Raw genomic sequence first — 10,144 nt, 5'->3', positions numbered from 1 at the left:
AAATAACAATCTAAGCAGAAAAGAAAGGATAGCTATGACCAGGCTTCGAATAGGACACTCCAAGATCACACACGAATACCTCCTAACCGAAACAGAACCTCCTTTCTGCAACATCTGCAACCTACAAATCACCACCCAGCACCTACTACATGAACGCAGAAAATACCGAAGCATAAGAAGTAAATATGGATTAAACGAAAACATCGCTCTAACCTGCCAGAAACAACAAAAAAACGTTATCAACTACCTAAAGGAGACTACTAGACCAGTTATAAATTTTGACACGTCGCTAAAGACCTCGTAGTCGATGCGACGCTAAATCCCCATATAAAAAAAAAAAAAAAATTTCTATTTAGATTATTAAAGTAGATAAAATAAATTTCTATTTAGAGTCTGTTTCTTTAGTTACGTTCATAGAAATTTAAAATCCATAAAAATCCGCGATCTACTAATAATAATGAATTTCTTTCATGATCCACTTTTTGTATTACTTTCAAGATCCCTACTGTACTTTATCACTATCTCCTTCTATGGTTTTGTCGAAATACATATTTACAAAAATTTTCTTGGAATTAACGAGCGTTCACGAACAACGTTGCAAAATTTTATTTCCATGAGCACGATTCATAGAAGTGAAAATCATATTCTAAAGCGATTAAATACCATTTCAAGCGCTGATACGACACGTACGTGGACGAAACTGCGGATTCTTCCTTGTGTTTGCGAAAGAGATGCACGTGCTCCTATGCAAATTTGTACGTTCGAGTTATAGCAAAATTGAAAGATCAGTCGATCTTTGTATGTTTCGTGGGACGATCATTTCCGAGAAGAGAATCCTGAGATATGTTTATTTGATAAAAATACCGGAGAGTTGATATTTCTCGTGACATTCATTTCTGGGAGGGAATAATAATTTCTAAAAAAATTCAATCATCGACTAGTGTATGTAGTATGAATTTCTGTAAAATTAGTCACTTCGTTCGATAAAAATTAATAAAACAGAGGTTATAATAAAACATGTTTTAACTCTTGGTTTTGCAAAATTACCGAAGTCGTGTAATATTTCACGGAGATAATACACAATTTTCAAAGAAGAAAATACAATTTGCAAATTTTTAATTTCTATTGAAAAGTTAACGTATTTCCGTGGCTGAATTTGTTTCTATGAAAGTATCAACTTGAAAATATAATTGATAAATTTATAAACTTTTGTTTCGCTGAATATAATAATTATTAGTTGAATATAATAATTAATTAAATTAGTCTACAAGAACGGATTACTAAAACATACAAAAGATATCATACTTTAATAAGCACATATGCAACGCTAAATAATAGATGTAATAATAGCTCTTGATTTTATCCGAATCTGCTTCATTATAGTAAGTATTTCAATTTCTTTAATTTCTTTCCTCTATAGTCCTAAAACTTGTTTTCACACTTTATAATTTATATTTTGTAAAATGATATTTTTTAATCCATTAATCAATGCAGCTCAATATTCTTTATAAAAAAACGATATTAATCTGTGTATGATGAAAAATTTATCAGCGATCTAATTTTATAAAATCTATGCATGAAAGGCAAGCATAGTATGAACATGAAAATATTGGCTCTGTTTTTCCTTGTCTTTTGCATGAGGATTTTATTTTTCAGAATTGTTGGATTTTAAAATATCTTTTAAACTAATAGTTTTTCGATATTGATTTATACTTCTTTATAGAGAATGTCACATTGCATCGGATTAATGGATCAAAAAATCAATTCCATTTAAAAACGTGGAGGCGACTCTATGCGTTCATTAAAAAAAAAAAAAAAGGACTGTGACCATGTCGAAACCACTCATTTCTCATTTGAACTATCTTTTTGTATAGTTTATGAACAATATGTATTTGTAAATTACTCTGTACATGCTAGAGGCGAGTTTTTATAACCTATAATTCAGCTTTCAATCGGAGCGGAATCTCAACAATTAGTTAATATCATAGTTAATATCATATATTATATAGAAATCAGTCCTCCTACGACACAGTAGAAAATTAAAAATAATATATACACAAATTAATATAATTACAGAAACAGTGTGATGGAAAAATTCACTATATGAAGGTTGTTCAAGTTTATTAAATGCTATATGGAAAACATGTTATCAGAACACCGTGTTATAGAAGAGCTATCGCAATTTTTGCACCGTGTTATTATATATTATATTATTATATTAATATTATATATTATATTATTATATTATTAATATATTATATTATTAATTATTAAATTTAATATAATTATATTATATTATTAAATGCTATATGGAAACCGTGTTTTCAGAATGCCGTGTTATAAGAGGATTGACATATTATATTACTTTATCATATTTTATTTTAAAAAAAAGTCGATATAAAAAGTGAGTTCGTGTAGCGATGGAGGAAAAAACTAACAGAGTAAAATAGGTATGAAGGTTCTTCCCCTGTGGGTTACAAAAAGAAATGCGAATTACAATTGACACGTGAGCCACCAGTTCAACAGGCCTGCCCTAAAATATTAGCCCCTCTGTATCATTTAACGTATCAAAATTTCAAATTGATATTTATAATAATTTCGGAGAAAGCAGTTTGTGTGCACTTCACGTGAGACACATTGTACATTATACTATGCTATAAATAATTATTATTAATTAGTGTGTTTAGACAAAGCCCCAGAAGTGATTCTGCCGATCCGAACGTTGATCTCTTTGAGTATTTAGTCCGTGCTAGAATATTATTGTACTTATAGATAATCTTATAATCCTTATAATCTTGTGAAACCTTTGAGTGCTTAGTCCATACTAGAGTATTCTACAAATAATCTTCTAATGTATAATTGGTTGTAGTTATTAGAGATTCAAACAGAATAACAATATGTTAAAATATACTGAATAAATCAGAGATCATTCAATTGCAGCCATTTTTATATAAACTTCGAAACTTGTAAATTTCGTTGTCTGTCATTTAATGAGTGAATCGTTATACGGTTCGGCAATGAGGCAAAATAATACGAATTTATTTGAAAAACTCGCTTTCTATTCATGAAACGTTTGAAAGTTCAGGGACGGATTACTCGAAATGTCGAAACCTCGAAGATCAAGAAAGTTTTCAGTTTCGAGAATTTCGTGATTTCAAAGTCTCGAATTCGCACGACGGGATCAATGAATAGAGAACCATTTGCAGCGTGAATAAAGAATGTTTGAATCATGTGTATTCGATGCCAGATACTTTGCGAACGGTGATCGGTTTTTTCTTTTTAAGAACATAAGCAGATACGTGATCGATCGTAATTCTGAAATGATAATGTAAAATATCCAAGTCTAAAAGAAGTGTCAAACAAAATATCTTATTACATCATCATCAACATCTACATCTGGCACTTTTATTATAAAATAAAATCAGCATCTCAACTCGAGAGACGCACTACTTTGAATTTCGAAAGCTTATAAAGTTTCGGATTCGAGTTCCAAGAATTTAAAAATTAGCTTCGAACCCTTGTTATTTTATGAATCGGTAACTTTAACTAGCCTCCGAAATCGTGCGATACTCCTTGAGTTACGTTAAATCTCGGGTCTGCGCCAATAAACCGATAACAATTAATAAACTGAAGAGCAACATTACTGGTATTTTTAGTAAAATCGGACCACATGCGAGAATGTTATGAAAAATTTGATCCTTCAAATACACGCTACTAAACGAAGCCGTGGAGAATATTTGAACGATATCATTTTTAATAGTGTAGAGATATAATATAAATAATAAATAATGATAACAAGACTACAAATAATTAAACAAGACAAATGACACAAATTAACGACTCGAGTAAACTCTTTTAACAACACAATCGACTCTTTCGACAGTTCTCTCTCAACGCTTTCTTACAACTCCCATCGACTTCGTTTTACAACTCGCTCAATTCTCCTCTTTCCAAAAAGAAAAGCGCTCCATACCTACGTTGTACTTCTTGCATTACATTCATATTTTCTGGTATTTCTAACGATCAGCAAACAGGCCATCTGTTATAATTAAACATAACTAAAAATATAACTACAGATTATAATCGATACTACGATCGCATTATACAGGATGTTCCACAACTTCTAGATAACGATTGAGAAGTAATTTTACTAGCCCTGATAAATAGTTTTCGGTCAAACACAAATATTTGAATGTATTTAAAAAGCATTGAAATTTCTTAGGTACAAAATATTGTATTTGTTTCAAAAATATTGTATATGTTTCAAAAATAAAATTAGAAACTTCAATTGAATTTTCTTACATAAAAAATTTCAACATTTTTAGAAATTTTCAAACATTTGCGTTTGGTTGAAAACTATTTGTCAAGGGTAGTGCATGTGAAAATGTATCAACAAAAAAAGGATAAAATTTTTTCCTTCAAAGCTTTCTTTTCGAGACAAATCAATTTTAAATATTTCTTATATAATTATCAAATTAATTGAATTTTACCTCTGAACAGAACTGAATTAGCAGAAGATTATTCCATCTGAGAGAATAAATGAAAAATATAGAATACAATCTTTTCGAAAAAATTCAATTTGAAAATTTATCAAGTACAAGTGTTTTTTTTTTTTTTTTTTTTTTTTCAAAATCAAAGCATTAAACAGAAACATTTTATTCTACATTTTTATACTTATTTTTTCGTGTAAAATATCCTCGGGTCGATTATTCACTTTTCTAGTACAAAATTAGCCAAATTCAAGTGATTTTCAAACTCGACCTTCTCAAAAACGTCAAAGAGAAATTTCGTTCTTTCTTTTCAAGTCATTTTATTTGTAGAAACTCCCAATTGTCCACTCGAGAGACACACTATATATACTTTAAATTGAAATAAAATTTTTCACTGTACATTATACACAATTAATTTTATTTCTGTTTAACGATTAATGGAAGACTCTATACATCAAAAGGTACATGGTTAAAGATAAATGCATATTTTAATTTCTTATACTCTCCATTCAATATTAAATTTTAAATTTTTGAATAATTTTAAGCACCCAGAAGGTCAAAAGTCACAACGTTTGGATTCATCCGTAATCAAAATTAATAAGCGAATGACAAATTTATCTACAAAAAAAAAAAAGAACAATTAGTCAAGAGTTAATTCTTCTAATTTTTTCTCTTTAACTAAAAAATTGGAAAATTGCAAAGTTTCCGAAAAAGTAAATTATATGGTTAAATTGTTTAAATCCAAAGTTCGCCGTTCGAAAAATTTGTAAAAAATACTTGTATTGAATTTAAAACAATTGCAACGTATAAAGAGAGGAAAATCTTGAAATCTGATAGATCTTGACCTATGGTGATCAATCTCTTAAATTTGTATTTCTTGACTTTTCACTGAATCGTCACGCTATGCCAGGGGTTGTATGAGCTGAAATTTTCAGGACTGACCTAGTCTGAGAGTGATGACGTCGTCGACTAGTCCATTCACTTCGTGTTTCTTTCAAAAACAACGTCGTCGTTGCTTGTTCCTCGCGAAAACTCGATAACGAACGTCACTATAAATCGCCTGTATGGTAGCTCGTGATAAAAAGAATAAAGGGAATTTCATCTCGCGTATTAGTTAACTCGTTCATACAGGGAATTATAATGTTATAACGTAGGACGATTTGGTAGCATAAAAAATTCGACTATTTTTTTCCTATCAAATCGTTATTGTTTTAATTATAATTGCAACTATTACAATTTTTAAAAAGATCAATAATTTTCCGAAAATTATAAGTCTCGATGTTTGATTATTGATTTGGATTAACTGGCTAATAACTAGACTATGGATATTTATACGAATTCATATCTTTATGAAATTCATATCTATATTGAAGAAGTAAAAGTAATAATTTCTTTTAGGAATTTTTTTATCGATTTGAATGACCTTGAAATACGTTGTCCAGGTTATCATTCTGAACTTTATTGTACACATATTAGTTTTTCGAGATATACGAGGAAAACATTCAGCGAAATTTCTTTCAGTATATTATAAAGAAGTTGTAATTGGAATTATCAATTTCAAGCTATTTTAACATAGTTGAGAAGTAAGAGTTTTCAACGTGATGGTTTTTATAATTACTTCTTTTACGAGAATTCAAAATTTTGTTCTTTTTAATTATTTTACTTTTTGATTATTTTATTAGTACAAAGAATTGGTTCATTTCCTGATTCGGCGGTACAACTATTATAGAAAGAAGGTGATTCTACATTAAAAAATAAGATTAAAAGAAAGTGTACAATTTTTTCATTTAAAGCTTCGTTTTTGAAAAAATTGAATTGCATCAAGTAATCAAGTAATGGATTTAAAAAATACATTATTCCATTTAAAAGAATTGTGACCTTGAAATCTTCGAAACAGTTCCATTTACAAAAAATCAATTATTGCCTCAACATTGGTCCACCCTGAACCTCCACTGAATAGCTCTTATTACGTGGAATATTCTGTATGTAATATATGTAATTATTTATTTTAGAGATTCCTTGTTAATTATACTGTCAATTCCAATACTATAGAGATTCTTTGCCAATTTAACAACTTTGAAATATGTTGCCAAAATCATTGTGAATAATTTTTTTACACGCGTTATTGTCTTTCGGCCTTTAATTTTCAAGGTACATATTCATCAAAATATTTATAAATATACATAATTTATACTTCACCGATTTCAATGATTTTTAGATTTTTTAGGTTAACAAGATATTCGAGATTATACATTTAATTATTTCGAATTTTAATTTCTTGTTGGTTTCAACAGTTGTTGAAAAGTATGTTGTTGAGGAGTTTTCTCCTGGGAGTGCCCCAGATAATTTATTCATTAAGTCATTTATTTTTTGTAAATTATTTGAAATTCACAATAAAGTATAATTTTCTTATTCCAAAGTGACATCAATATTCCTCTAAAAAAAAGTGAAGTCAGATTTTTTAAATTCTTATTAATCGAGTGTAGAATATGCAAAAACATTTTTAATATTACATTTTTATTTTAATACCACGCCAGTTATTTTGAAAATTTCTCGCTTCAATTATAAATTTAAATCAATAGGTTTGGGCTAGGTTTAATTTAAAACAACGTATGTTTTATATTATTCAGAATTATTTATTATGTCATTATGTATTAAGTTATACCATTTGTCATTTGTCAAAATTTACATTTAAAAAAGGGAGCTTCGATGACCTTGATATTCATATTACATACTATATTCTTAAGGATACTATTCTACTAAAAGTTATTAATAAATAATATTTATAAAAAAAATATAGAAATTATTTTGAACATCGAAAGGTATAAACAACTAATACGTAAGTGGAAATAATACATGGATGAAAAGAAATCATTTAAAGTAGTAAATCATTAATGGACAAATACATAAGAAATACACAAGTGTAGGAAATGAAAATTTTAATCAGCACTTAGGCAATTTAATGGATTTAAGATTTATATTATATACAATGTATATTAAGATTTTGATGAACGCACTAAGACTGTTTTTGAAATAACGAATTCTGTGTATCCATTAAATCGTTTAATATGCGATAGTATAAATATAATATATATTTTATACATATATTAAATCTAAATATATTATTTTAAATAAGCATTGTGCGAGATAATTTGTGAAATGATACCACCATATCTCTTCAAATCCTTTTTATATTTTACGTATGAACACCAGTAAAATTCATGTGAAGTGTATATTGAAAATTTATAAAATGGTGAAATTATTCAACTGAATGATGACGCGCTAGACTATTAATACAAATACGATGTACAATATATAAACATTACATTTTTAAACTTGTTGTTTTGTTTCTATTTTTTTTTATTTTTTTGTTATTTTTACTTGGCATGTCGCTAAATGTGTTATTATTAAATCCATTTTGTAATAAAGCTAATTACATGTCGTAATATTTCATTATTATTATGTTGCGGCGCAGTGTTTCAAGCGGTATGATCGCGATTCGTGCGTTTATATTTGAAGCAGATAGCGTGTGTAAAGTATTGTGAAGAGGAGAATAATACGATTCCGATAGATGATCGAGGAATGAACTATATAATATAGATGAGTGATAGTACTATGACGTAGTACTGGCTATAACTCACAGTGTGGTAGCAATTACTCACAGTAGTGATAACTATTGCCCGAAATGTGTAACAACACACTGACGTGATACGCACTTAGTGGTTGTATTTTCGTGCGCGGTGTATACGCACTGACGCACTGTTGAGTATAGTAACGCACAGAATTGAATTTGATGTTACACTCTATGAATTTGATGTATCACTGTCTTCCCCGCTGACAGCGAGCCTGTTTTATAAAAAAAGTGATGGCGAGTGCGGGCCAATCACTTTCAACTTGCGAACCGTTTGATTGCTCTGACATAGTGCCTCTGAAAACGGTGAAATAGTTAAACATCGATACAGTGATCGATGCCAACCGTTCCTAGAGGACACCAAACATAACAGGAACGCAAGTCAGAGGCCGGGAAAAACAATAATAAATTATCGCGTCACAATAGCCGCGATAAAGTGTGGTAGACGTCAAGCCTTTTTGTCAGAATAAAAACAGGGTGAGACGTTGTCTAAAAATAAAATAATAAATTATTTTTTGTGGACAAGAAGCTTAACGTCTTTCGTACGCATAATTTTAATATATCTAATATATAGAATTATGGGAAATCGTCCCAACATATTAAATGAAGAATTTATTCCCCCTGTTTTATTAAACTGCTTACTAAAATACTTAATTTTACTAAAATGGTTAGATTTGAATTAGGTCTCGGTTAGTATTTTTAATAAATTTATTCGTTGCTATTTGAATTCAATGGATGAAAAATTCAAATATTTTTAATAATTAATAGCTCTTTAATAACTCTAACCGCTGAGCGTTACTCAGGAGATTATTTTCGACGTAAAGGTCAAGGAGTTGTCTCAAACGCAAGTTTTGCTATATGTAGTAAATAAATACCATACTTTACCATATTTTTGTAAACACTAATACTAATAGAGCAATAAGTGACGCAGCCAAGATGAAAAACAAAATGCAACTGTAAATACAAAACAAACTTGCAAAACATCTCATCTAAGGCTGTTTATCAACAATTTGTAATATAAATAAATTCCAAACGTTACAGATACGATACAGAGTGATAAAACTGTTTCTGCAAATATCTCGAGACTACTAGGGAGAGTGTTAATAATGATCTTAACAGTATATATTAAGGTCATCAAAATCGATTTGAAGAATCACTAAGATAAATAATCATCGATATGGAATTTAAATAGAGATTTGATTTATCAACCAAAAGTTGTAATGAGTGTACTCTAATTATTTTACTCGTATTTGACATGGGCATAAATTATGGCAATCAAATTAATTGCACATCAAAATGAATTCTATATGATGGAAACAGTATCTTTTATAATGCAGATATTACTTATAGAAATTTATTGTTCTAACCGATCATACTGTCATTTAATACATGAGATGTAAAGAGACTACAATGAAATGTGTGGAACGTGAAGAAAATAAACAATAATATAATACACAATGAAATAAATTTGTTAAAACGACTTATAACTACAAAAGGGGAACCTTTGGAAGAAAGCATAGTGAAGGTAATCGGATGCCGGTACATGACTACAGTACATGAGTATAATCCCTGGAACTCATGGAACAATAATCTCGGACGAAAGAACACAAACAGAGCAAAACTCATCATTTTGCAAGTGTCGAGCTTTTTGCTTTCCTTTTAATTCTCTATTTTTTATACTTGAATATTATTGTTCTATTTTTAAATAAGTTATAAATTATGAGCTTATGTGCTTCGAAATAACATGTACAAACGGACAGAAAAAAATATAGAATAAAATATTTTGATTTGGAGCTTCGTTTTCGAGAAAATCGACTTTGAAGATCAAGTATGTATATTTGAATTTGGCAAATTCTAGAGGTCGTAGGAAAGAATGATTAACAGGAAGTTATCCTACGTGCAAAAGTAAGTAAAAAATGTAGAATAAAATTTGTTCATTTGAAGCTTCATTTTCAAAAATATAGATTTTGCATATATTTCGTTGAAAATTACCTTGGTACTTGATAAATTTCCAAACTCGATT

This window comes from Frieseomelitta varia, unplaced genomic scaffold, assembly GCF_011392965.1.
Source record: "Frieseomelitta varia isolate USP_RPSP 00005682 unplaced genomic scaffold, Fvar_1.2 scaffold_513, whole genome shotgun sequence".
In the NCBI taxonomy this organism is placed as follows: domain Eukaryota; kingdom Metazoa; phylum Arthropoda; class Insecta; order Hymenoptera; family Apidae; genus Frieseomelitta; species Frieseomelitta varia.
The sequence above is the reverse complement of the archived record's forward strand: the minus strand, read 5'-3'. Positions refer to the sequence as shown.